At 34.8% G+C, this 25,439-nt stretch overlaps 1 long non-coding RNA gene and 1 pseudogene across 1 annotated transcript; both read left to right on the top strand.

Annotated features, from left to right (window-relative positions):
• Window positions 1-8,440: 8,440 nt before the first annotated feature.
• On the top strand, window positions 8,441-8,535 carry LOC112931168 (U6 spliceosomal RNA; annotated as a pseudogene).
• Window positions 8,536-12,373: 3,838 nt separating this feature from the next.
• On the top strand, window positions 12,374-22,320 carry LOC140596169 (uncharacterized). The gene is made up of 3 exons (XR_011998186.1): window positions 12,374-12,481; window positions 14,892-15,065; window positions 20,558-22,320. It is a non-coding gene; the product is annotated as an uncharacterized lncRNA (long non-coding RNA).
• The last annotated feature ends 3,119 nt before the right edge of the window (window positions 22,321-25,439 follow it).

The following is a 25,439-nucleotide window of genomic DNA, read 5'->3' as shown; positions in this document are numbered from 1 at the left end:
AAACACATGATTTAAGTAAGTTAATTCTTTTAAAATGTGAGAAAGGTAGATAGGATTACATTTGTATATTGTTTTAAGAAATTTACAAAATACATTGATTTTCTTTTATCTTTGGTATGCATTGCTTTTAAAAATATAACATATGTAATAGTGCTAAATGTTCACTTTTTAAATTCATTAGCCTCATGGACCCTACTCTAATACTATACAGCTATGCTATTCACTGCTTAGCCCCTGTTGCATAAGTTTTAGTTATTCACTTTTAATCTTTAAAAGAGAAATAAACATATATACATGGGATTTAGCTTCTTTCTTATTAGAAATCTCAGCATATAATTGAACTAAATTTATGAATTTTATTTTTTCACTTGCTTTCTTCTAAAGGTATCTTTGTAAGCAAAAAAAAATGTCATTTATTTGCTTATTTATTTAAAGCATGAGCTGGAGAGAGGCAATGGGAGAAGGAGAGAACATCTTTTTTTTTTTTTAAGATTTATTTCATAGAGAGTACATAGGAGGGGGAAGGGGCAGAGAATAAGAACCATCATGCAGACTCCCCAGTAAGCATTTAGCCAGCCTTGGGGCTCAATCCCACAACCCATGAGCTGAGCTGAGCCCAAACCAAGAGTCAGATATCCAAATGACTGGGTCAGCCAGGCAGCCAGCCAGCTAGGCATCCTGGGAAAGACAGACTCTTAAGTAGGCTTCCCAGTCAGTGCAGTGCTCCATCTCACAACCATGAGATCATGACTTGAGCCAAAATCAAGAGTCAGACATTGAGCTACCCAGGTACCCCCAAAATCTGTTATTAATCAGTCCAGTTTCAACAAGTGAACAGATAAAGAAAACAATATAGGATTCTTAAAGAGATAGAAATTTCCATATATGCAAATTTTCACTAAATGATCAATTTTATTTTAATATAAAAACTATTTTAATGCTAATTGTTGTGGACATTGTTGTCCCATTCTTTTGTGCTCTCCACATATTTTCTAGTTGGATTTTACTCTGTCCTTGAAATGGCTTTAAGATCTCAAATGAAATCAAGATGTTTCAAATTCTCTAGCTTCCTCTTAAAAATTGTGGTAAGATATATATCATAAAATTTCCATCTTAACCATTTTTAAATGTATAAATCAGTGGCATTAAGTACATTCACATTGCTGTGCAGCCAACACTGCTATTCATATCCAGAACTTTTTCATCCATCCCAAACTGAAACTCTGTAAAATTAAATTATTTAATTAATTAAATAATAATTCTCAATCTTCCTTCCTTACAACTCCTAGTAACCACTATTCTACTTTTTGTGTTATGAATTTGCCTGTTCTAGGTACCTCATTTAAGTGGAATCATACATTTGTCCTTTTGCATATGGATTATTTTACTTAGCAAGATATCTTGAAAGTTCATCCATGTTATAACATGTGCTAGGATTTCATTCTTTTTCAATCTGAGTAATAATACTGTTAATATAATAATATTATATTATATGTATATAACACCTTTTAATTTATTTTTATCGTAATTTTTTTATTTTTATTTTTTATTTAAATAATAAATTTATTTTTATTGGTGTTCAATTTGCCAACATACAGAATAACACCCAGTGCTCATCCCATCAAGTGCCCCCCTCAGTGCCTGTCACCCATTCATCCCCACCCCCTGCCCTCCTCCCCTTCCACCACCCCTAATCTATTCATTGCTCACATATATTGGACACTATTTTAACAAGAACATTTATAATAAATCTACATACACAATAAAGAACTCCGTTGGAAAAAAAGAATATTATATCAGCAACTGAAAAAAAATCACACTGAATATAAATCCCTTAGGACACAAGCATATATTATAATCCCACATCTACATGGCTAGTATAGATAAAAGTGAATTTTTATCTATTCTGCTGGATACAGACACAATCTGATTGCTAGCTGAAATGTAACTTTTACCTGTTTTTTGTTTGTTTCATATTAATATACTCTGTGTAAAAATATGTAATTATTCTTAACTTTAAGATCACAAAACACACACCAGAAGGACTGGTGACTGACAGCCAGGGTTGTCCAATGAGAAGCCCACCTGGCCTGTGCAGCGTGGAGCCTTGCTTCCCTCCGGGCCAATAGGAAGGGCTCAGGGGGGCGTTTTTTTTTTTCCCCCCCAAATATTCAACAACTTTTACTCTTCCAGCAAAGTATTTTTAACGGCAATCAACTATATGTAAGGCTATGTGTTAATTATGTATGGGCTGCGAAGAGGGACAATGCAAAATCTCTGGCTTTCTATAACAAGCAAGGACGAGTGGTAGGGTCTCAAGAGAAAACTAAAGAAACCTTCTCTTTTATTCAAGAAATCGTTCTTCATGATACAGTTGAGGAAGCTGATATTGCCAGAAGACTCTTATTCAAGCCCATCCGTGAATATGCTGTCCTTTTTTTGTATCTTCACTGAGGAAAGATGAGAGAAAGTGCTTCGGCTGGAACATGAGGTCCACTTGGAGACAAAGGGAAATCCAGATCAGATGCTTGAATCCTTGCAAGAGCCCTCCTTGCCTTATCAGCTGCTCCCCAAACCTCCACCGACTGGGAGGAGACTCCTAAAACATTCCAGGTTTTTGTGCAACATCTCCAGTGGCAGCTTTCCAAAGTTTTTACTTCATCGTTTCTTGTGGCTCTTTCTCATTTGGGGAAATAAATGCGAATGCCTCCCCCTCAGCCGGTGGGACTACTTGATAATATATCCTGTTTGCCACTTATTTTGCAATAAGCATGTTTTGTTTTGTATCCTGTTAGTCTGGTTTTATATTTTATTCTAACCTAGGTTTCTATTTACATGTTTCAGGATTTTCCTGGCAATCTGGTTTCCCCCTGAAGCTCTGCTTTGTTCCCTAAAATATTACTACCATTTTTTCTTACTAGACATTTTATTTCTATTTATAGCTTCTCTCTTCTTTTATTCTCCAACAACAACGAAAAAATACCATAGAGTTGACTTACTATATACATTTTATTACTATTAGGAAGGAAAATTAGTAACACAATTACCACTGTGCACTACTTAGATTTGAGAAATGTTAATAGGTTATCACAACTACAAGCAACCTTTATTAAGGAATGAAGGCCAAACCTCATGAAGGGATTTGGATGATTAAAATCAACATGTGTAAGAGGTAGGATTGCTCATGCAATGTGATGTAAAAGCTTGAGAAATCAAGAAAGGGTGTGGTGAAAACTCTTTCAGCTGTATATGCAGTCAAGTGAAACTTGATGGCTCCAGCAAGTTTCTACACACCCACATAAAACAAGCTAATGTCAACCAGTAACTATGCTCCTTTTTTGGTCAGAAAGAAAAATAAACCCACAATTTTGTAAGAGAACATATTCAGTTCACATATGATCCTCAGCAGATCTGAACTAAAATTTCTAATGTTAAGGACAATATTTTTGTTCCTACCTGCTCTGTTAAATAAACACTAGATTCTACTGTACTAGAAGAGGATTAGTAGACAAATACATAGGAAATTAGTTTAATTAATATAATGGGAAATCCCTATTTTAATAAAAATGAAGCTTAAAATAGCTTTCAAATAGAATTGATGGAGACGATTTGGTCACGTTGGATACAAGATTACTTTCACAATGGTTTAAAACCAGATAGATCTATCCAGCACCTTTCAAGAAAGGAAGATGCAAAATCCTGGTCAGAAAGCATTGTGTTCCAAAGGTCCAGATATATCATTTGAAATTTTAATCTAGAAAAATATTTCTATAACATATATATTGTAAAGTATGTTAATACTATAATAAATTACCAGGACAGTATAAAATACCTTTTTATTTCACGATACTACTAAAATTGTATTCATTAAAGAGAAAAAAAATTTGTTAAAACAAAAACATTCAAGCATTAGCATTCTATATGGAATGTCTATATAACAATAGGCAATTAATAACCAGAACAGAAGAGTGAAAGATATATCAGAGTGATATATGGGATAATAATACATTGATCTAATAAATAATAAATAATACTATAACAATAAACCACAAGAACAACAAAAATAACCACATTATTGTCTACATTGAGCTTTCCTATAGATTACTGTCGAGTTTGTCAGAGTAAGGTACTTTTAAAAAATGTAATTTTTTTGCCATTGTATTTTTGTGATAGAACATTAGTATTATTTAATTGTGGCTGATTCACTGAAATATACAGGATTAATTGAAATTCAGCATAAAAAGAATGAAGGAACATTCAAATTCAGGTATTCTATGACCTACTTAAAATGACAGAGAAATCACAGTATAGTTTATATATTACAAAGGCAAATCAAAGCTTTAGAATCTCTTAGAGCATCACTTTTTTTAAATAAATGGTAATGTTGTATTTTTAATGAATGCTTTTTGTACATAACTGGAAAAGTCTATTAGTTTCCTTTAATACTTAGAAGATTCCATTTATTATTAAAGAATCCAATAACCCATTTTTTTTCCAGCTCTACAGAATTTGGTCCAACATATTTTACTACCTGTGTGTGTTCTCTTTTCTGATTTAATTCTAGTTGTCTTGATTAAATCATCAATCATTTTTAGGAAGATTTTTCTCCGTATTGGTTTTTTGGTACTGCCTCACTGGTTTTAGCTATTTGCTACTTTCTATTCCTGATATGTCACTTTGAAAATATTTCAGTGACTTTCTTATATTAAATTTTCTAGTAGCATTTTAGTTTCAGTTCATTTTTCTATCTTTTTATCCTTCATTCTTTCTATATCTTTCCATTAGGTGTTGAAATTTTGGATTTCTATTTCTTTTTTTTTTTTTTTTTTTTTTTAGATTTTTTTTAGTTTTATTCATTTATTTATTTATTTTATTTATTTATAAAAGATTTTCTTTCTTTCTTTCTTTCTTTCTTTCTTTCTTTCTTTCTTCTTTCTTTCTTTCTTTCTTTCTTTCTTTCTTTTTTTTTTTTTTAATTAATTTTTATTGGTGTTCAATTTACCAACATACAGAAAAACACCCTATTTCTATTTGGGACCTTCAAAAAATAAGTAGCTTCCCCACATAATAAATGCTACCTGATATTATCATTATGTAGTTTGTAAATATTCCATAACCCCTAAATCCTCTGACACTTAGGGGTAAGAGCTTTCTAATGTATTGGATTTGGATGATTATAATAGCTGTTTACTTTTCCTTCTTTATGTACTAAGAAATGTTTTCTATTAACCCTGAAAATACCATTTGAGCTTTGTGTTTTGTGCAACATGGCAAGTAAAGAGCTATACTTTATAGGGACTGAGGGCTAACTTTTCAATGTACTTGATGAAGGTCAACCAAGATCAAAGTCCAACCAGAAAGGTTTGTATCATAGTACAGAGGATATCATGATAGGCTGGTGATGTCTGAACCTGGATGCAGAGAATGTACGGAGGTAGAAGGAACAGAAGAGTCCTGCTGGAGTGAAGAGAAGTACCTTGAAAGGTAAAAAAATCAAGAGGTTACATTTTAAAGACTCAGAAGATCTTGCGAAGCTATGAGGATGGAGCATGGTCTAGGTAGCCATAAACGCATTAGCAAGTGATGACCATGGATGACTGACACATGACATAATGTATAGCAAGTTTCTGGAGATAGCATAAAAGAATGATTTCAGATAAAGGACAGAAAGATATACAGAGAAAACTGTCGTGAAGTTGCAATATGATGATCTCTTTCTCTGTTCCAAATAATACCCCGAAGTCCTAGCATCATCAACTGACCTCATGACTTGTGGAGTCAATTCTGTAAGCCATAAAATTGGGTCTAAGATAAATAATGACAATTTGAATCAGTACCTGAATTTTTACTCTAAGTATGATTGTGTTTTATATAAATGCAATTCTCAACAGGATGAGTTCTTGTAAGACTAGGGGATAATTGGGGGAAAGGAGGCTATAATGACAAGAAAAAAATGTTATAATTTTGTATTGGAGAAACAAAGAAAATCTACTTTTGAAAACACAAATTACAAAAGAAAAATCTTCTCAGCTAATGGGAATACAAAAATGGTCACATCCTTAACTGGAGTTGGAATGCAGCTGGCACACACTGGAAAGAGTCATATCAGAATTTTCATGATAAATGAGTAAGGTTTTGTTTATCAAAGGAGGACATGAAATAAAGAAGAATATCACTGTTGCATAATGACAAATCTAGTGTTGTCACTCAAGTAAGTGTGTTCAACAGTCGACAACTAAGTAGCTTGGAATGGACTACAATCAAAGTAGGAATTGAGCTAATTTAGTGGTATTTAAAAACCTTAATTATTGTCATCATTATGGGCAGTTCCACAAAATGTCAATCATCAATCTAAACTTAGTACTTACAAAACACATGATAGGCATACATCTGACATTAGATGAATGTGTACTTTAAAGTCTATAGAATAAATCTTAGAAAAATGTGACATTAGCTCCTAAAAGAGGGTTGCTTTAATATCACTATTGAACTATCTCCAACAGTATCGCTAAGTATGCCTGTTTTATACACACATTTCTCATCCACACCCCTGCCTGCTGAATTGATTCAACAAGTCTGAGTCGGGGTGGAATGTGGGAAACTCATTTTTTAAGAAGGTCATTAGGACAAATCATGGGAGACTCTTAAATCTAGGAAACAAACTGAGGGTTGCTGGAGGGGAGGTGGGTGAGGGGATGTGGTTACTGGGTGACAGGCATTAAGGATGGTATGTGATATGATGAGACTTGGGTGTTTGCAAACTGAATTTGAATAAAAAAAGGGGGGGCAACTCCTTAGGTGATGGAGTGATACAAGTCATCCTAATACCCCACTTGGGGAACAGTATCTTAGGGTAAAGGCATGACAATAAAGATCCTTTCATCATATATGTGTATATAAATGGATTTTTTTTTTACTATCTCTCAAATGTTCATGGCAAACAACAGGAAGATTAAAAAAAAGAAATTTTACCTTTATAAAATAATATTTTTTTAACAAAAATCTTCTGTAACATCTAAATTTCTGAAGTCAGTGTTATTAGATAAGAGAGTAAGAAGCATAAATTAAAAATTAACTATAAAGCACATTCCTCTAAGATTAAATTCATTTATATAATGAGGTGTTGTAATTCAGAATTTAGAAAGCAATAGCCAAATTGAGGGCAAGCCCATCTTATTAAATAGCTCCTCCTTAGTTATGAGTTTACATATTTTTAGAGCTTAAATCCTTTTGATTCTAAAACCACTGTTGCACTTTCAGGGCTTTTTAGAGATATCTGTGGGATTTTTTTCTCTCTCTTTGTTTTATTGATTAGGATAAGTAAAAAATATCTATATGGGACAGGCCATTATTCATATATTCTCATTATTTTAAAGAGAAATTAATTTCTACCTAGGAAAAAGATTAGCCTTTTAACTACAAATAAAACCTCTTGTGTGTAATACGGAGACAGACATCTACTATTTAATTATTATTCATTTTCATTCTTAAAAAATCTTTTTATCAGTGAAGTTAATACACAAACCACACTGTCCACATCTTTATCTGAGAAGATAGTTTATTGGTTTTATTGTGAAATATAAGAAACAAAATAAATACTTTGTGTTTCAAGTATTGCACAAAAAGTTTTAGCCTCATTATCGTTTTTTTGTTTGATATTTAATCCCTATAAAATTATAGGGATTAATTCAAAATGTGTATCTTTTCAGTGGTAGTATTTCATACAAACTTTTCATACAAATCTTTTCAGTGGTAGTATTTCATACAAACTGACATTCTACATACAGTTTGAGATATAAAAGCTATTAAAAAAGTTACAGATCTTGAGAAAGTCTTTTTACTTAAGACATTTTTTTTTTTTGGTGAGTCCATTAAGTCAAATTTCTAGTTTTGTGATATCCTACAATAAAATGAATCTTCATTCTCATAACTGAGTTGTGTTCTGCTTAAGTAGAGGGTTTGCCCAAATTATGACCGAGCTTGACAAAGAGACCTATTCTCAAGCTAGATTGTAAAGTAGCCACTGTGACACCCTAACAAAACAGTAGAGTTACAGTAAGGGAAACAATACCCTTTTCTTCCCAGTTCAAAACACAAGCCAATTTGACTAATTTGGGAACTGTGACAAAATTAGTAATAGCTTGTGAGTAATTTGAAGATTTCATATGTTTCACTTATATTTAATACTTTGGATATAAGACAAACAGAAAATTGAATGCACATTAGAAAAAATAGCTACAATTAGTTCATTATTCATTTTAGCCTTTTTCTTTTTCTCCTTTCTCTTAATGCCTATATTTGCCTTTTCCTCTCAAGAAGATTTTACATATTTTTGAATCTCAAAGTGTTATTGTCATAAATAAGCTATAACTTACAAAAAAACGGTGGCAATGTTTCTTCAAGTTTTTCTTAAAAGAAAACCCCAGTGCTTGCTTTGTCAATATATATGTGCACTCTAAAACTGGAACAGAACAGAGATTAACACAGCCCCTGTGCAAGGATGTTTCACACATTTGTGAATCATTCCATATTTGTCAGTCTTTGTCCTGGAAGAGATGGGGGTGGGGAAGTAGGATGGCAAGGGAGTTTAAAGAGTATTAATCTCTACCACTTATATTTTATTCATTTTATTATATAAAACACCAGTGGTAACAAAAATCTTGGTGTGTGAATGTAGTGTTGGATGATTTTCTCTACTTTCTCTGTATTTTAAATTAGAAAAATCTATCATCATAGTAGTCCTTCAATTTCCAAACCTATGAAAATTATCAGAGGTGCGTGCCAAGACTTATTCATAACAATATCCTCTTACACAATATTTAGCATAGGGAAAATTGGAAACAATATATAATTTGAATATAGGAACAGCTAAGTAAATTATAGTACAGTAACATGATTATTGTGTATTTATTTGGGAATCTTGTTTATTGTATTAGTTTCCTATTGCTGCTGTAAAAAAATTACCACCGACTTCGTGGCTTAAAACAACACATATTTATTATTGTATAATTTTATAGATCAGAAGTCTAAAATGGGCCTCACTGGGAAAAAAATCACAATGTCAGTAGGGCTGCATTCCTTCTGAGGAGAATATTTTTATTTTTTCAGGTTTTAGAAGCTATTGCATGTGCTGGGTCTCAGCTTCTTGCTCACATCATTCCAACCTTTTGTGTCCATCTTCATGTCTCTTACCACTGATTCTGACCCTCCTTCCTCTCTCCTCTATAGACCCTTATGATGACACTTGCCCACTAGAATTATCCAGGAGAATGTATCCAACTCCAGATGTATTAAATCAACCAAATCTGCAAAGTCTGTTTTCCATGTAAAGTAATATACTCACAGGTTCTGGGGATTATGATGTGGGCATGTTTGGGCAGAGGCAGGGACATTATTCAGCCTAGGACATTTTATAAGCAAATAAGAGCATGTCAATACTTAAAGAGCTTAGGGCAGTGCCATGAACAAAACGCCTTCCACCGTGATCTGTAAAAAAAATGGGCTTGTGAACTTCTCACCGATTTCACAGCCTGATCTAAACCATCATCTCTTGCCTGGTTAATTCCAAGAGTCTCCTCACAGGCCTCCCTGCTTCTGTCCTCACCTCCACCTAAGTCTCAGCACAGCAGCCAAAGTGATCTGCTTAAAACATAAACCAGATTTCTCCTCTGCTTAAAACCCTACACTGTTTCCCCCATTTAATTCAACTCTACACCATATGTTCCCCCTAATATGACCTATTTAAACAAACCTCATTTTTATTCGGCTCACTACACAGGCCTGTTATTGTTCCTACGAAACACTAGCCTCATCCCCACCTCAGGACCTTGTCACTTGTGATTTCTTCTGCCTGGAATATGCTCCTCCCAGATATTCATGTGGTTTACACCCTCATTTCTTCAGATCTGCTCACTGAGGCCTATCCTGATAACCCATTTAAAATCTCAGCTGATCCATTTCTATACTCCCAATCTTCCTATTTTTTCATAGCACAGCACCTTTTGGTATTCTAAGGGTTTTTTTTTTTTTTTTTTTTTTTTTGATGCTTATATTTCCTCATCCCCAACTGAAATACAAATTCCAAAGGACAAGAAATGCCATATGTTTTGTTCAACAAAATATATTTTTTCATTTCCTTGTAAATGCTTACACAGTATGCATTGTAAGTGCAAATGTGAGTGCTTATGTAAGCACTCAGTAAACAACTGTTGAATGAGTGGTAATATCCTATTATGGGCCAGTTTCTGTCCTAGGTGCTGAGACCACATGAGAAAACTTGATAGAGAGTTTCTCCTTTATTGGAGCTTTCTTTTCTTTTTTTCTTTTCTTTTTTTCCTTTCTTTCCTTTTTTTTTTTTTTTAAAGATTTTACTTATTTATTCACAAGAGACACAGAGAGAGAGGCAGGATAAAGGCAGAGGGAGAAGCAGCTCCGTGGGGAGCCCAGTGTAGGACTGAATCCTTGGACCCCGGGATCATGACCTGAGCCAAAGACAGATGCTCAACCACTGAGCTACCCAGGCATCCCTGGAGATTGCTTAAAGATCTGCCTATCGAAATCCACTCTACCCAAGTCCCCAAGTTGACTGAGAAGAAAACACTTGATGAGAAGTGGTAAGGCTGGAAATTATTAATTAGCTTTGCTTTCTTTATAAACAATCCCCACCCTTACCACTCCTATAGTTTTGTCTCAATTACCAGGTATTGTTTTACTGATGTTTTGGAGATTAATTCAAATGAATGTAGTTGTTAATTGATGGTGCCATGAAAAACAAACAAAAAACAACATGACAATCTGTCTAAGTGTTGTAGAATAAACCAATGGGAAAACAGTCTCTTTAAATTACATAATTGTATATATACATATATATATAAGATATATTCACAGGTAGAATATATTCACAGGTAGATATATTCAGGTAGAATTGACTACAAAGTGAATTGGCCTTTTACAAAAATATTTTCTTATTGATGATCGTATTTAAACTGCATAAGTATAAACCTCTGTCTGAAGTGCATGCTTTAGTATGTTACATGAAGTTCTGACACAGTTATCAGGTGACTTTAGGCTAGAATTTCTCCACTTGTTTTTCTGGACATCACACAGATATCAGCCATCTTTAGAAAAGAAGCAAACCAGGGAAATCAACCATTAGTAAACAAAATTTTTAGTCTAGCTGATTTATACTTTGCCATTTCCTTTTTATGGATCACATACTCCTTTTTGTTTTTTTTAAGATTTTATTTATTCATGAGAGACACAGAGGGAGAGCCAGAGACATAGGCAGAGGGAGAAGCAGGCTCCTCACAGGGAGCCCAGTGTGGGACTTGATCCCCAGATCCAGCATCATGCCCTGAGCTGAAGGCAGGCGCTCAACTGCTTAGCTACCCGGGTATCCCAGATCATGTACTCTTAAATTTTAGAAGAAACATGCTGATGTTGCATTGTTTCAAATTTTCTTTAAATCAGAGAGTGCAGGGCTGGAACACACCAAATGACTGGCATTCAACTTTCAACTTTCTGATCTAAACAATCAGGCGTCCCACAAATGAGATTAACAAAGCCCAAAGAACTGAATACACTGTTCTACTTGATTTTACTTTTTTCTATTGCAATGAATATTGTGTTGAAATCACCAAGTTTAAGTATTAAAGAATATTATAAAGATTAAAAATCAAAATTTGAAGAAATTCAACTATATGGTTACCATAGTCAACTATGTCCTCTTTGCTTAAGTCTCCCCAAGACTTTCCCTTCACATTTGGTGAGAAAATATAGGCAAGTCTCAATTTCTTCTCAAATATACATCAGACATTTGAAAACTAGGTAACCTTCTGAAACGCATCCATTATTTTATGTATTTTTGCTCCATGACAATTAATCAGTTTTTAAATTATTATTGAGGACTTCTAAAAAACAAGATTTGATGAGTGGGTGGTTGGCTCAGTCAGTTATGTGTCCTTAATATTCTCTCTCTCTATCTCTCCCTCTGCCCCTCCTCCCACTCTCTCTCTTAAAAAAAAAAAGGAGAGAAGATTTGAGAAGGCACCTATATTTTCGAAATGTTGGTAAATTCTGATTTATTCTATTATCAACTATAATTTTGGTATTTTAATATGTGGATAGTTTCTGATTATATTTCCAAGGCAATAACAATAGTATTAACTAAGGTACAGTTAAATACTCATCAGATAATTTTTTTACTTAGGAATGTTTTATAGTTTTATATGGAAGTTGTATCTTGCTTGAAAACGGAAATGTTCAAGTCCACATTTTTTTAATCTCAATCATTGATACCTCTAAATAACTGATATGGCTATTTCCTTGTTATTATTTGTTTCTTGTTTCTAGTTTCAATCAGAAGATCTGAGACCTGAGAATAGTTTATCAGTTATGTGTTCTGGAAGAGGCCATCTAGTACTTCTGAGCATCACTTCATCTACGATATGAAGATAGTTATTTCTGTCCTACCTCACAGGAGGTTTGTAAAAATGAAACAATATAAAGGCATGCTGTAAGTGCTAAAACAACTAGAAATACAGTATTATTTTCTATCAGAGATAATAAGTGCTTGGATAAGTATTCTCAGCATAAGTATAACTAAAGTGTCCCTCTGACATTTTGTCCAGATTACTTTTTTTTTTTTAGAAAATGGGGTGTCATGAAATAAAGACAACTATCACATGATTCCATTTATATGAGTTATCTAAAATAGTCAAATTCATAATATCAAAGACTGGGATGGCAGTTACCAGGGGTTAGGGGAAGGAAGAAATGGAGTTACTAACCAAGAGATATAGTTTCAATTAAGTAAGATGAATAAGCTCTTGGGGTACCTGGGTGGCTCAATCAGTTAAATGCCCAACTTTCAATTTCAGCTCAGGTCATGATCTCAGTGTCCTAGGATCAAGCCCCATGTTGGGCTCTGTGCTCAGGAGGGAGTCTGCTTGAGGAGTCCCTCTCTCCCTCTCCCTCTGTCTCTCCTCCTGATGTTCATACTCTTTCTTTCTTTCCCCCTCTCTCTAAAATAAATAAATCTTTAAAAAGAAAAAGAAAAAGAAAAAAAAGATGAATAAGCTCTAGAGATCTGTACAACACTATACCTATAGTCAACAATACTGCATTGTACCCACAAAAAATTTGTTAGGAGGACAGAGCTCATGTTACATATTCTTACCACAATGAGGTGAAAAGAAAATACCCTATCGTGTGTTTATATGATTCCACTAATATGAACTATCCAGAACAGGCAAATCTATAGACAAAGAAAGTAGATTAGAGGTTGTCAGGGGCTGGGGGGAGGGAAGAATGGGGAATTAATAAAGAGTTTCTGTATTATGAAAATGTTCTGGAAATAGTGATGATGGTACAATACTGTTATTATAATTAATGCCACTGAATTGTACATGTAAAAATGGTTAAAATGGTAAATTTTACATCATGTATATTTTACTACAATAAAAAAAGAAAGAAATTCAGGGGCCATGAGATTCCTCTTTCTCCCCCTAGATTGATTATCAGACCTTAAAAAAACTTGAACATACATACATTCACTCAACAAATATTTATTGGGTCCTCATTTTTAGTTGGCCTTCTTTAAAGATACCCTTTATAAACAGCCACTGTTTTCCTATGTGGGGAATATAAATGCTTTCAGTTAGAAGGTATTCAGAAATCCTTCTACTCAAGTGCTAAAGCAACAGTTTCTCACTTTGATGTTGACTCTATATTTAATGATTTTTGATGATAAAGATTTATGCCCCTACCTATTTCTTGTTTCATTCTTGCCTTTATTGGGATCTTTACAATGGAGAAAACCATATTGACTCTATGAAGCTCATGTTCACTACAAGGAAAATATAAGATTACATCCTCATTTTACCATAACTCTCCCAAGAACTATGGTTCCATTTGGTTATTCTGAGATTCCAGCACCAATATGACTTACCCTGCACTTGTCATGTCCTCTTCCCACCCCTAAACTCCCACTTCTGACTTCACTATCCCTTTTAATGCCAGTACCATTCCCTATGGCCCACTAGTTTGAGAAGTTTTTGTGTTTATGAACTCACATTTTTAATTTCACCTTCTTTCCATTCTATCACTAACATTGTTCCCCATTTTACAAATTTCTTATTTGGGCACCTAAAATCTTAGGCCTAGATTGTTTACAAGTATTAGTAAATTATAGTTCTGCCTACAATCCTTCTCCTCTGTATTCCCAGAATAATTTATTGGAGATGTTATGCTCTTTCTGTTCTCAGAAACTCATGAGAGTTTACTTAGACTGCATTCAAAGCTATCCTTAGTATTGTCCATCTTTCTAGGCTCTTCTCCCAGTAGCCCTGAAATTTAACTGCTTGTTCTTTATGCCAAAATCTGTATTTTTTTGTCTTTATTTGCTCATGCCATTAACTTTACCCAAAATGTACATTTAACCTCTTTTTAAAAAATATTTATTTATTTGAGAGAGAGAATGAGAGACAGTACCTGTAGCACGCATGAGTGGAGTGAGGGGCACAAACAATCTTCAAGCAGACTCCCCACTGAGCATGGAGCCTGATGTGGGGCTCCCTGAGATCACAACCTGAGACAAAACCAAAAGTCAGATGCCTGACTAACCAAGCCACCCAGGTGCCTCTACATCCAACCTCTTACTGCATCTTCACTTCTTACCCCATCCATCATTGAAGACCTAATCTTTCACCTTTATAAAAAAAAGAAAAACCAGAAAAAAAAATGCAGATTGATTTTTTCTCTATCTGCCCATTGCTTTTAAATGACCAACAGTTTGCATGTACATGATTTGGTCTTCAGAGCTTGTATTTCATCTGTTTGACAATGTTGTTACTAGGCTTAGGATGTTTTTGAATTGTCTTTATATCTTACAGTGTAGAACCAGCAGATTAACTACAGATGAAAAGAGAAAAGTCACGAGGAAGGATAAAAAACAAAAGAGTTGAAAGAAGAGTTCTGAAATGTTGGGAAATAAGTCATTATCCATGACAGAAGAGGAAAAAAAAAACAATTTTGGGAAGAGAAAAGGAAATCAATTGAATAAAGCAGTTAAGTTCATTTAAAGAAATGAAATGATCCATATTCTTCCATTGGCTGTTGGTTTTTAGTAGTTTTATGGTTACCCCATGCCTCCCCTGGAATATTTAAAGTTTTTTTTACAGTGCAAGGTAAATGAAAGAAGCAGACATTCAATACTTGCCATTCTTCATTTTCAGATATAAATCCTTTGAATTCCAATCTTTCTGGGGAGTTTTCTTGTTTCACTAAGTACAGATAATGAGAGTGGTCATGCGTCAGTACCATTTTGGTTTCTTTGGATAATAAGAACATTATTATTATTTTTTAAAATTTATTTATTTATTCATGAGAGACACAGAGAGGGAGAGACACAGGCAGAGGGAGAAGCAGGCTCCACGCAGGGAGCCTGAAGTGGGACTCGATCCCAGGTCTCTAGGATCACACCCTGGGCTGAAGGCGGCGCTAAACTGCTGAGCCACCCGGGCTGCCCAGATAATTAAAAGATTATAAATATCTTGTTCATTCTCTTATTTTTTAAAATTTTTATTTACATTCTAGGTAGTTAACATACACTGTAATATACATTGTCTTACTTTTAAGAAGGGATTTGCTTTGGGACGCATGGGAAGCTCAGCAGATGAGCGCCTGCCTTCAGCCCAGGGCGTGGTCTTAGGGTCCCTGGATCAAGTCCCACGTCGGGCTCCCTGCATTTAGCCTGCTTCTCCCTCTGCCTCTCTCTCTCTCTCTCTCTGTCTCTCATGAATAAATAAATAAAATCTAAAAAAAAAAAAAAAAAAGAAAAAGAAAAAAAGAAGGGATTTGCTTTAACAATGAACTTATTCACTGTTTTAATTATTTTAGTATTTGTCCCTGACTCCCAAGACTCCATTGTTGAACATTTAGGAACTGATTAATGCTTTCTTCTTTTTTCAAGTTTATTTATTTATTTTGGAAAGACAGCACGAGAACGTGTGTGCAAGTAGGGGGAGGGGCTGAGGAGAAAGGAGAGGGACCAGCAGACTCCACGCTGAGCATAGAGCCCGACATTGGGCTTGATCCCACAACCTTGAGGCAATGACCCCAGCTGAAATCAAGAGATGCTTAATCAACTGAACCACCCAGGTGGCCCTTGATTAATGCTTTCTTAAGGATCAGGTGAAAATATGGAAAGGCAATTATTTTCCTTTTAATTTTTAAGGTTTTTGGAAGAGAGAAGCTTTACTTTCATTAAACTGTATCCATGCCTTAAACATAACAGTAATTTACTTCAACACAGTATAATTAGTGTAACAATATTTACTGAGTGCCTGCTATATGCCAGATGCTTCACATACATATGTCTTTGCAATCTACACAGTGATATTGAGTGATCATATACACATTTATAAATGAGGAAACTGACTTTCTATGTGGCTAAGGAACTAGATCACAGTTATATGGATGAACAATGACAGAGCCAAGTTTTTAATTCAGTGCAAGCACACATATACATTTTTCAGTATGCTATGCTATACTAGTCAAGCTATCTTAGGTTAACAAATCTCCTCAAGTCTCTGGAGCTTTCTGAAAATGAGAGAAGTAGCATATAGGTTCCAGAACCTCTGAATATTTAAAATTCATGGCAGAGGCCAACCTACTCTAGGTTCTCTAGATCTATGCCCAGGTGTGTATTGCCTGTGGATACTTTTGGTATCACTAACAGGCCTAGTGTACACATACACACACACACACACACAGCACAGAGGAACAATAAAAGCGAGAAGAAAAAGAAAGGAAGAGATAAAGGGAGGGATACTTGCTTTTGGGGAGAAGCGAGCTACTACAACCAACTAGCTATCAGATACTCCCATTTATGGGTCTATTTTTATACTTAGTACATTTCTGAAATTGTGTACGAATGCCTCACCTGCAGTAGTCAAATAATAGTCAAAAGATACAAAAAGTTTGTCTTCCCAGAGAGTTTAAAGAAGGAAAAATAGCTATCTCTTTTTTGTTAGATCCAGTTTTCAATGATAAAATTCCAATATTACATACATGTTAATATTTTTTTGTTTTAATTTGACAATCAAATGCATGGTAGACTTGCTTAAATCTAATGAGAATCTTGGTAGATATAATTTTTTAACTTAGAATGTTTTCCATTGTTATCTAAAACCTATTAATTAGATTTATGAGAGTTATACTTCTTGTCAGCTGAATCATCACATTTGTTCCTGGTTTTCATAGTTTTCATAAAGTGATAAGGACAAAATGCAATGATATTAAAATAGTTACAAAAACTGGTGCACATAAATGGTGATGTTACTGGAACTGAACCATACAGAGCCTGAGAAGAATTTTTGTGACAGCTTCAAATGTTTCTCATCTGAATATGAAGGTCTGAAATCAGAGCACTGAAGGTTGTTTAGTGATGTTGGTGCAAAATTTGTGAAAATGAAATTTTCCATAGAAGATGAACACATGAAAAAAAAAAAAAAGAAATTGCTTATGATTACCAACCTTTTGTCTCTTAGGTTTGATCTCTCTGGGGCCATCCAGTGTTCCTTTGATTATAATTCATCAAAGACAGGGCTGCTTTTTCAAACCTGAAGGGGTCAAAAGTTCACTTCATCATTCATTCATTCATTCAGTTCTACATTCATTAATGCATTTCCCTTAAAATATCAACAGAGTAAATGCCCTCCTTCAGGCCGTGAAAGAACATATAAATGAGGAGGCAGTCTTCCTTCCAGGGGCTACAAACCCTGAAGTCCATGAGAATTCAACAACTTGGTTGTTCACTATTCTTATCTTTTTCCCTGCTGAATCTCAGTAAATGGAACAGTGGTTGGTAGCCTACCAGTGGGGGTTGAATGGATGAATATAATCCAAAAGAAGCAAGTGTGCTCACAGATACAGAAAGGAGGATGGAAAGGAAGAAGGAAGGGGGAGGGGTGGAGAGAGAGAGAGGGAGAGAGAGAAAGAGAGAGAGAGAGAAAGAGAGAGAAAAGGAGACAGAAGGAGGGAGGAGAGGGAAAGAAAGAAAGAGAGGAAGAAAGAGAGAAAGAAAAAAGAAAACTGAAGGATTTACAGCTGGGGGAAACCTTAGCAGTTATGTAGTCTATGAAAAACCAACCATGTTGTTCCATTTAATAAGTGAGAGTTAAGAATCATATTTTCATTTATAATTCTCAATACCGTTTTTTCTCAATATTACAGCAGAACAAATGTGTACTAACTACTTAAGATGCAGACAGCCAGAATTAGGCTTTATAAAGGATATAGGAAATAAGATATTAACTATCTTTTAATCTTTGCACACTATAGTGTTTGCACAATAAATGCTATCTATTATTATTAAGTAGTTTATATCTAGAATTCTGAGAATGCCTCATATTAATAAAACTATAGCTACAAATACTTTTCAAGGATTGGGAAAATAAAAAAGAATCATCAAAGCAAACTTAAAATAACACTGTAACATTAAATTTTGCAATGCTTAATATGATATTAGTTTTGGTTCTTATAAATAAACAGCTTACTAAACACCTTTCAATGTCATGAAGCATTTATTCTCTAAGATAAACTAAAGCTATTAAATGTTTCCCTTTTAAATTCACTTATACCTTATCTCTAGAGCACTTTAGAGCCCTTAAAGTTTTTCTGCTTTGATTTTCTAATGGTGCCTTTTCCTGAGGCTGCTACCCTGTTAAAAGGCAGATTAATCAGCCTATATCACTTGCCATTCATTTCCTCTGATGTAAGCTAAGTAGCATTCCTAAGTTAGGCGAGTATTGGAAAAGAACTTCCCCAATACCTGGATAGTAATAGAAATGCCTGGAAACTTGCTTCAGAGAGAGCGGTTTTCTTTATTAATTGTTTTGTTTGTTTGTTTGCTGGTTGGTTGGTTGGTTCTTTGGTTTTGTTTTTGAATTGCTTTTGGAGTAAATAATGACAAAAAAGGTGAATCAGGATGGAAGAAACTTCTTGGTGTAAGAAAAGGCGACTACATGATTTTGTCTATACAGCAACTACATGGGAGGCCATGATTATATGTTATACTAGTTGCATGAAGTGTGTGTGGGATTATATAGTGTATATATAGTAGCCATTCACATCTAATTTATATATCTTTGTTAATAATTACTAAAGTCTGGGTTAGAATATAGTTTTTTCTTACTTCCCATTTTGGATTGTGAACTTGAGGTTATAATGAGTGCCTGATATTTGCTCCCTGACAGTCCTAGTCCATATCTTACATAAGTGCTACTGCACATTATTAGTAGACTTTAACTAATTAGTTACCTTCAGACTTCATAATTATACACTACAAATTATTTAATGTTGTCACTAAATGGAAATTTTTTAACATTCAAAAGCAATCCATATTTAATGCGGAATATTCAGAATATTTAAAATGTAGTGTAAACTATCATAAAAAATAATAAAAACGCATAGCCTCATAAATAAGAAATGCATTTGTTTATTCAACAATACTGAGCACTACTAGGGTTTAGGCAGGTCCTGTTCCAGGACTGCGTGAAATGGGTGGAGAGTTCTAACAAGCCTCTGACTTCATGCAACCTATGTTCCAGCAGTGGCTAGGAGACAGACGATAAAAACAAACAAACAAGACATGAAACAGGTAGAAGTTGCTGGCACAAAGGTCTTAAGTGGAAAGAACTTGATGTGTTTGAAGCTTCTGTGGGTAGAAAAGGTGAACAGAGGAAAAGTATAGTATAAGTAGATGCTTATGCAGGCTGGCTATTGTTAGGATAATAGTCAGTCAAACCTGGCAGAAAAGAAGCTGATGGGGCCATTGCAATAATACACCTACACAAGAAATGAGGGTTTATATTAAGAGAACAGAAGAGGAAAAGGAGGAAAGTTGATAAACTCAAATGTTATTTTTGAAATAGAACTAAGAGGACTATATGATGGATAAGATGTGGGAAGGAATCAAGAATGGCTCCAGAGCTTTTATTTGAATCAGTAGGCAGACAGTAGTTCTGTTTGCTGAGATGGCAAAGGCTTAAAGAGAAACAGTGAGTAAGAGAACTTTGCTTGCCGCAAAGCACCTATTTTCTCCTTCTTTCCTGGCAACACAATTCAAATCATAGTAAAGATGGAAGCAGGTCTAGCTAAAATCCATTTTTTGCATTCCCTTCCTTGCAGCTAGGTGTGTATCTTTTGGCCAAAGAGATATATTTGGAAATATCGTGTGAGATTTTTGGAAAGGTTGCTTCAATCTGAGTGATGTGCCCTTTTCACCCTGTTATCTTTCCTCGTCTTCCCTGCGGAAGCTTAGGCAAGATGGGCGGCATGCCAAGATGACTGTGGATACTGAAGTGATGTGAAAAATGGAAGAACCTGCTAAGGCAGTGAATCAGAAAAAAAAAAAAAAAAAAAAGAAACCTGATAACCAAGGAGTCTTCATAGTAGCTCTGAAGGCTGACCTTCAGACCTTTTTCGTATAAAAGAGAAACAAAAGTTGTATTTTTAAGCCACTGTTTTTATATATGTTTTTTTCTTTTCTTTGCAGCTGAATTCATTCCCATTAATATCAATCAAGTGGCTTGAGAAGAGGGATGTGGAAAATCAAGAACTCTGTTTTAAAATGCTAATTCAAGATGCCTGTTAGACAAGGAATAGACAAGATGCCTATTAGTCAAGTAGCAAATGGGTACAGAAATTTCATCCTAAAATGGAAACAAGGGCTGAAGATATAAACTTGGGTAACATGGGACCAATGTTAAAGCCATGGAACTGATGAGATCATGCAGGAAGGAAACATATGTAGAAAAGAGAGCACTGAACCCTGGGGCCACTGAGGTTTCAGCACAAGAGAAGGAGTCAGGGAATGAGGCTAATAAAAGGAGTCCAGCAGAGTAGTAGGAGAATTCAGAGATTGTGGTTTCATAGTAGCAAATAAAACACACCAAGATACAGGAAGTTGTTATTTGCACTGAATGAATCAAGCAGAGAAAGAATCTGTAAGACTGGCTAGCGTGGAAGACATTTTATCCTTGACAAGAACAGTTTCAGTGGGATAGAGGAAGGGGACTGGAGCTCTCAGTGGAGAGAGAGAGGGGAATGGGAGAGCTTCCACTCCCTGCAATGTGGAGAGATACAGATCTTAGAAAATCTCTCAACAACAGCAAAAACTTAGAAATGCTGGACAAAGCACAACACTTTCTTAAATAAGCTAAAAAGAAACTAAGGAGAATCCTAAAGGGCAGAGAAGGAAGAGAGATGAAGAAGGACTTAGTAGCCAGAGGGAGAAGGTGAAACTGTAATTGTATAGTTGTCCTCAGATAATTTGTCAATCGCTGTCCATTTTTTTTCAAACTTACTAAATAGATACCAAGAACATTTATTAAGCATTTGCAATGTATGAAAGCAGTCATGATAAAATGAATACTTAGAACAGCCTTTAAAGTCTTCTTTGTGCCCTAATACTATCCTTTCTTCTCCCTGCTCATAGTTAACCCAGTCCTGATTATTTTATTACTACCTTCACTTTCTTTATAGGTTCATCAAAGTTGTCACCCCAAACAAGTTACTGTCCATCACTTATTCATAACAAGCTTTAATCTGTATTTAAATGAATACAGTCTTTACATTCTTCTGCAACTCACTTTCTTGGGCTCAACAGTATTTTTCTAGTGTTTATCAATGTTGTTACATGAAGCTCTAAGTCAATAGCTAATGACAAATGTAACACTGCCCAGCTGTGGAAAAAAGTGGCTTTGTCAATAAACACAAAGGCCAACTGGAAAATAAAAATTTAACCCCTACTTCACTCATCTCACAAGAAAATAAAATGGTGGATTTAAGAGCTAAATATTAAAGGTAAAACAACAAGATTCTAAAAAATAACACAGGAGAAAATCTTCATAACACTGAGGTACGAGTATATTTCCCAAGTGAGATGTAAAAATCACTGGCCATAAATAAAAAAGATTGATAAAGAGGGACACATTAAAAATAGAAGTTTTTGTTCATCAAAAGACTACTAAGAGTGAGACAATGGAAGAAAGTTTTTGCAACATATATATTCAACCAAGGGTTTGTAAGGAAGAATATTCAGAGAATTTTTACAAACCAATAAGAGCCTGGCAATCCAAAATAAAAATTCATAATAAGTCTGATTAAGATCTGTAAAAGAGTATAACTAAATGGCCAAACATTATAATCAAAGGTCTTGACCTCTTTATTCATTAGGCAAGTGCAAATTAAGACCTTATGAGTTACAAAATAGAATGACTACAATTTCAGATGACCATTCCAAATGTGGGAGATGGTGTGGAACAACTGTTATGCTGGTGGGATAATAAATTAACACAGAAACTTTGGAATGCTTATTGGCAGTTTATATTAAAATTAAGCATGCATTCATCCTAATACATGGTGTTTCTATTCTTTGGTACATACCTAGCAAAATATGTCCACCTAGAAGCATGTCCAAGAATATTCAGAGCAGCATTACTCACATAACTCCAAACTAAAAATATCCAGGAACAAAATGGATAAATAATTTTTGATGTATCCCTATAGCCAATACTTCACAATAATGAAAACATGAAGTGCCACAGAACGAATAAATTCGACAAATGTAACACTGAACAAAAACACACAAGAAGTCAAAAGAGTAGTTACCTTTGGGAAGAAGGCAAGGCTAATGATTGGAAGAAATCATGTTTCTAGGTGCTGGTGTTGTTTTAAGTTTTGATCTGAGTGCTATTTACGTGGATTGTCTTATTCATTTCTACAGTTGTAACACTTAACATAGGGTCAAATATTGTATGCATTCATTAAGTTTTTAAAATACATTTTATTGAATTTAAGGTGAGGAGGAAAAGCATTATCAATGAGATCATTGCTGTATTATTAGCTGTATACTACTTCAGCACTCCATAATATTTCTCTCTACTGAAACCAAGAAACCCAATGTGGTTAGACTGTTCTTCACATATCTTTCTTAAAGCAAGAAGATATCTGTCAACCATATATATTTTTCAAATTCTAAATATTTAAGTTAGTAAACTTAAAATTTCTGGGAATTTTCTTATTTAGATTATTTTTTTTCTCTGACAATTCCAGATATATTAGGTCGTAGAAGTGAAATCATATACACTTGTTCACTAAATTGGTTTCTACAGAGGATAACCAAGAATAAAAATAATTTTCACTGAATTTCAGGAATGCAGTGTTAAAATTAACTCTGGAAGTTTTAGGAGGTGTCAGGAGAGAAATATAGGAAAGCTTAAAAACATCCATAACATAATAAGGCTGCCAACTTCACACTAATAAGTTCTAAAGAATAAATTAAAATGCTCAGGGACTGTTATAATAAATTGAAGTATTTTTTTTTCTTCTAAATGCTCTCAGAAAAACAAACAAAAAAGTAAGCACTTCCCCTAGAACTACCAAGCCATAAAATTCAGAACATTTCAAATTTATGAAATATTAAAGCCAGTACATATTGCACATGAAAAAAAAAAGTTTTCTATGATCTTTTGTCTCCATCATAAAGGATGAAGATGAAGTTCAAAGGGAAAGGGAAGGAAAAAAAAAACAAGTATGCATTTTTATGTGAGTCTCCTTCCCTATAATTAAATTTCAGGTTTTCTACTTGCAGGTAAAGAGTGGATTCCCTTCCACAGTGTAAGGTCAAGGAAGAAAGAAAGCATTTGAACCTTCAGTTTTACTTTGGAATAGACTCAGATTGCAATACTACTGTATACACATTCAAATATCTAAAGAGGCTGTTACTAGACAAATGCCTGAGATTTAACCAAAAGAAACCCTAATGCTCCATAGCTACAGACCATTCTTCCAGCCCCAAGTAGCCACTTGCATGAGGGTGCTCCTATTCAGAGGAACCAAAGGAGAGAGTATTTCACATTAAGTATTATGTATTTCAGTGCAGTAATTAAACTCATTTAAAAATAAGTCACAGCATGTGTCTAATCAATCGGTAACCTATGTTGTCATTTATTATCACTAGTATTACTATGGGATGCACACTGTAGGAGACAGTTAAGCCTTACAGCTCAGACTTCATTTTCTAGAGACAGACTGAGTTTGACCTGCCGTAAGGTGCCAAGATTAAATATTATTTCTGGGTGTGCCTGTGAGGATGTTTCTGGGTGAGATTAGCATTGGGATTGGTAAATTTTCCTCCCCAGTGTGTGTAGGCATCATCCAGCCCACTGAGGGCCTGAACAGAATGAAAGGCAGAAGAAGGAAAGATTTGTCCCTTTTTTCCTTCCTCAGTGCTTTAGCTGAGACATGGCATCTTATCTTTTCCTGCCCTCAGACTGGGATTTATATATACCACCAGCTACCCTGTATCTTAGGCCTTTGGACTCAAACTGAATCATATCATTGATTTCTCTGGATCTCTAGCTTGCAGACAGCAAATCATAGAACTTTGCAGCCTCCCTAGTCATGTGATTCGACTTCTTGTAATATACATACTATGAAACAGAACCAATAGGAGATATACACCTGGAGGACCCTGACTAATACAGCGGTTGAGTTAAAGCATGTAAAAAATGTGCTTAGTACCTAGCATTAAGAAAGTCCTCAGTAAATATTAATTACCAACGTTATTTTTATTACTATTTCTGTGTAACCTAGATGGTAGGACCAGCTCAAAGACTTAAGGATGTTGTTCTAAGACAAAGGACAAGTTGTAACTACATGGGTTAAAGAAATCAAAACATATCTTGGAAACTAGGGCTGCTGTGCGAGTTGAGTGTGAAAGAATCAGAATCCAAAAAGCCCTCCCCATTACTTCCTGGTCTTTAAGGTAGATATCCTACCACATATTCAAATTCTGGCATCCCTCTAACTACTTTAGTAAGTTTTAACATTTTGTCAAACTTCTACCATCTCATCTGCACACCCTCCCATACGTTTCCCAAGTGATGGCAGATGCCTCAAGCCTTTGATTGGTAGCTATGGGATCAAGATCCAACCCGAGTACCTGCTTGAGCTTCTGACTCTCCTATGCAACTTTTGCCAAAGACTTCAGTTTAATCTGAAGTCTTAATCTTATGGTAGGAAAAAAAAAAAGCCTCATCAGGAAGGAACTGCAAAGTGTCTAGACTTTATGAAATTTGACTTTCACTAAAACTGGTGGCAAACAGTGGGAGTTTGGGCAATCTGGTCTCTAAACTTGGGACACAATACTCTCCTCATTTGTGTATTACTGAAAGGACTTGGAACTGGTGGAGGATGAAGGGCAGGTGTGAGGGTAGAGGTCCTGGCCCTGGCTCAGCATCTGTTAAAGGTCTCCTTTTGGCTCAAAATGTCAGAACATCTTTTGAATATTTAAAAGGAAACCTTTTTTTTTTTTCATATAGGTTCAAATAAATAATCTTGTTATAGACCAGTGAACTCTTGGCCAGTATCTT

Source organism: Vulpes vulpes, chromosome 2 (genome assembly GCF_048418805.1).
Source record: "Vulpes vulpes isolate BD-2025 chromosome 2, VulVul3, whole genome shotgun sequence".
NCBI classification, from domain to species: Eukaryota; Metazoa; Chordata; class Mammalia; order Carnivora; family Canidae; genus Vulpes; species Vulpes vulpes.
The sequence above is the reverse complement of the archived record's forward strand: the minus strand, read 5'-3'. Positions and strand labels throughout refer to the sequence as shown.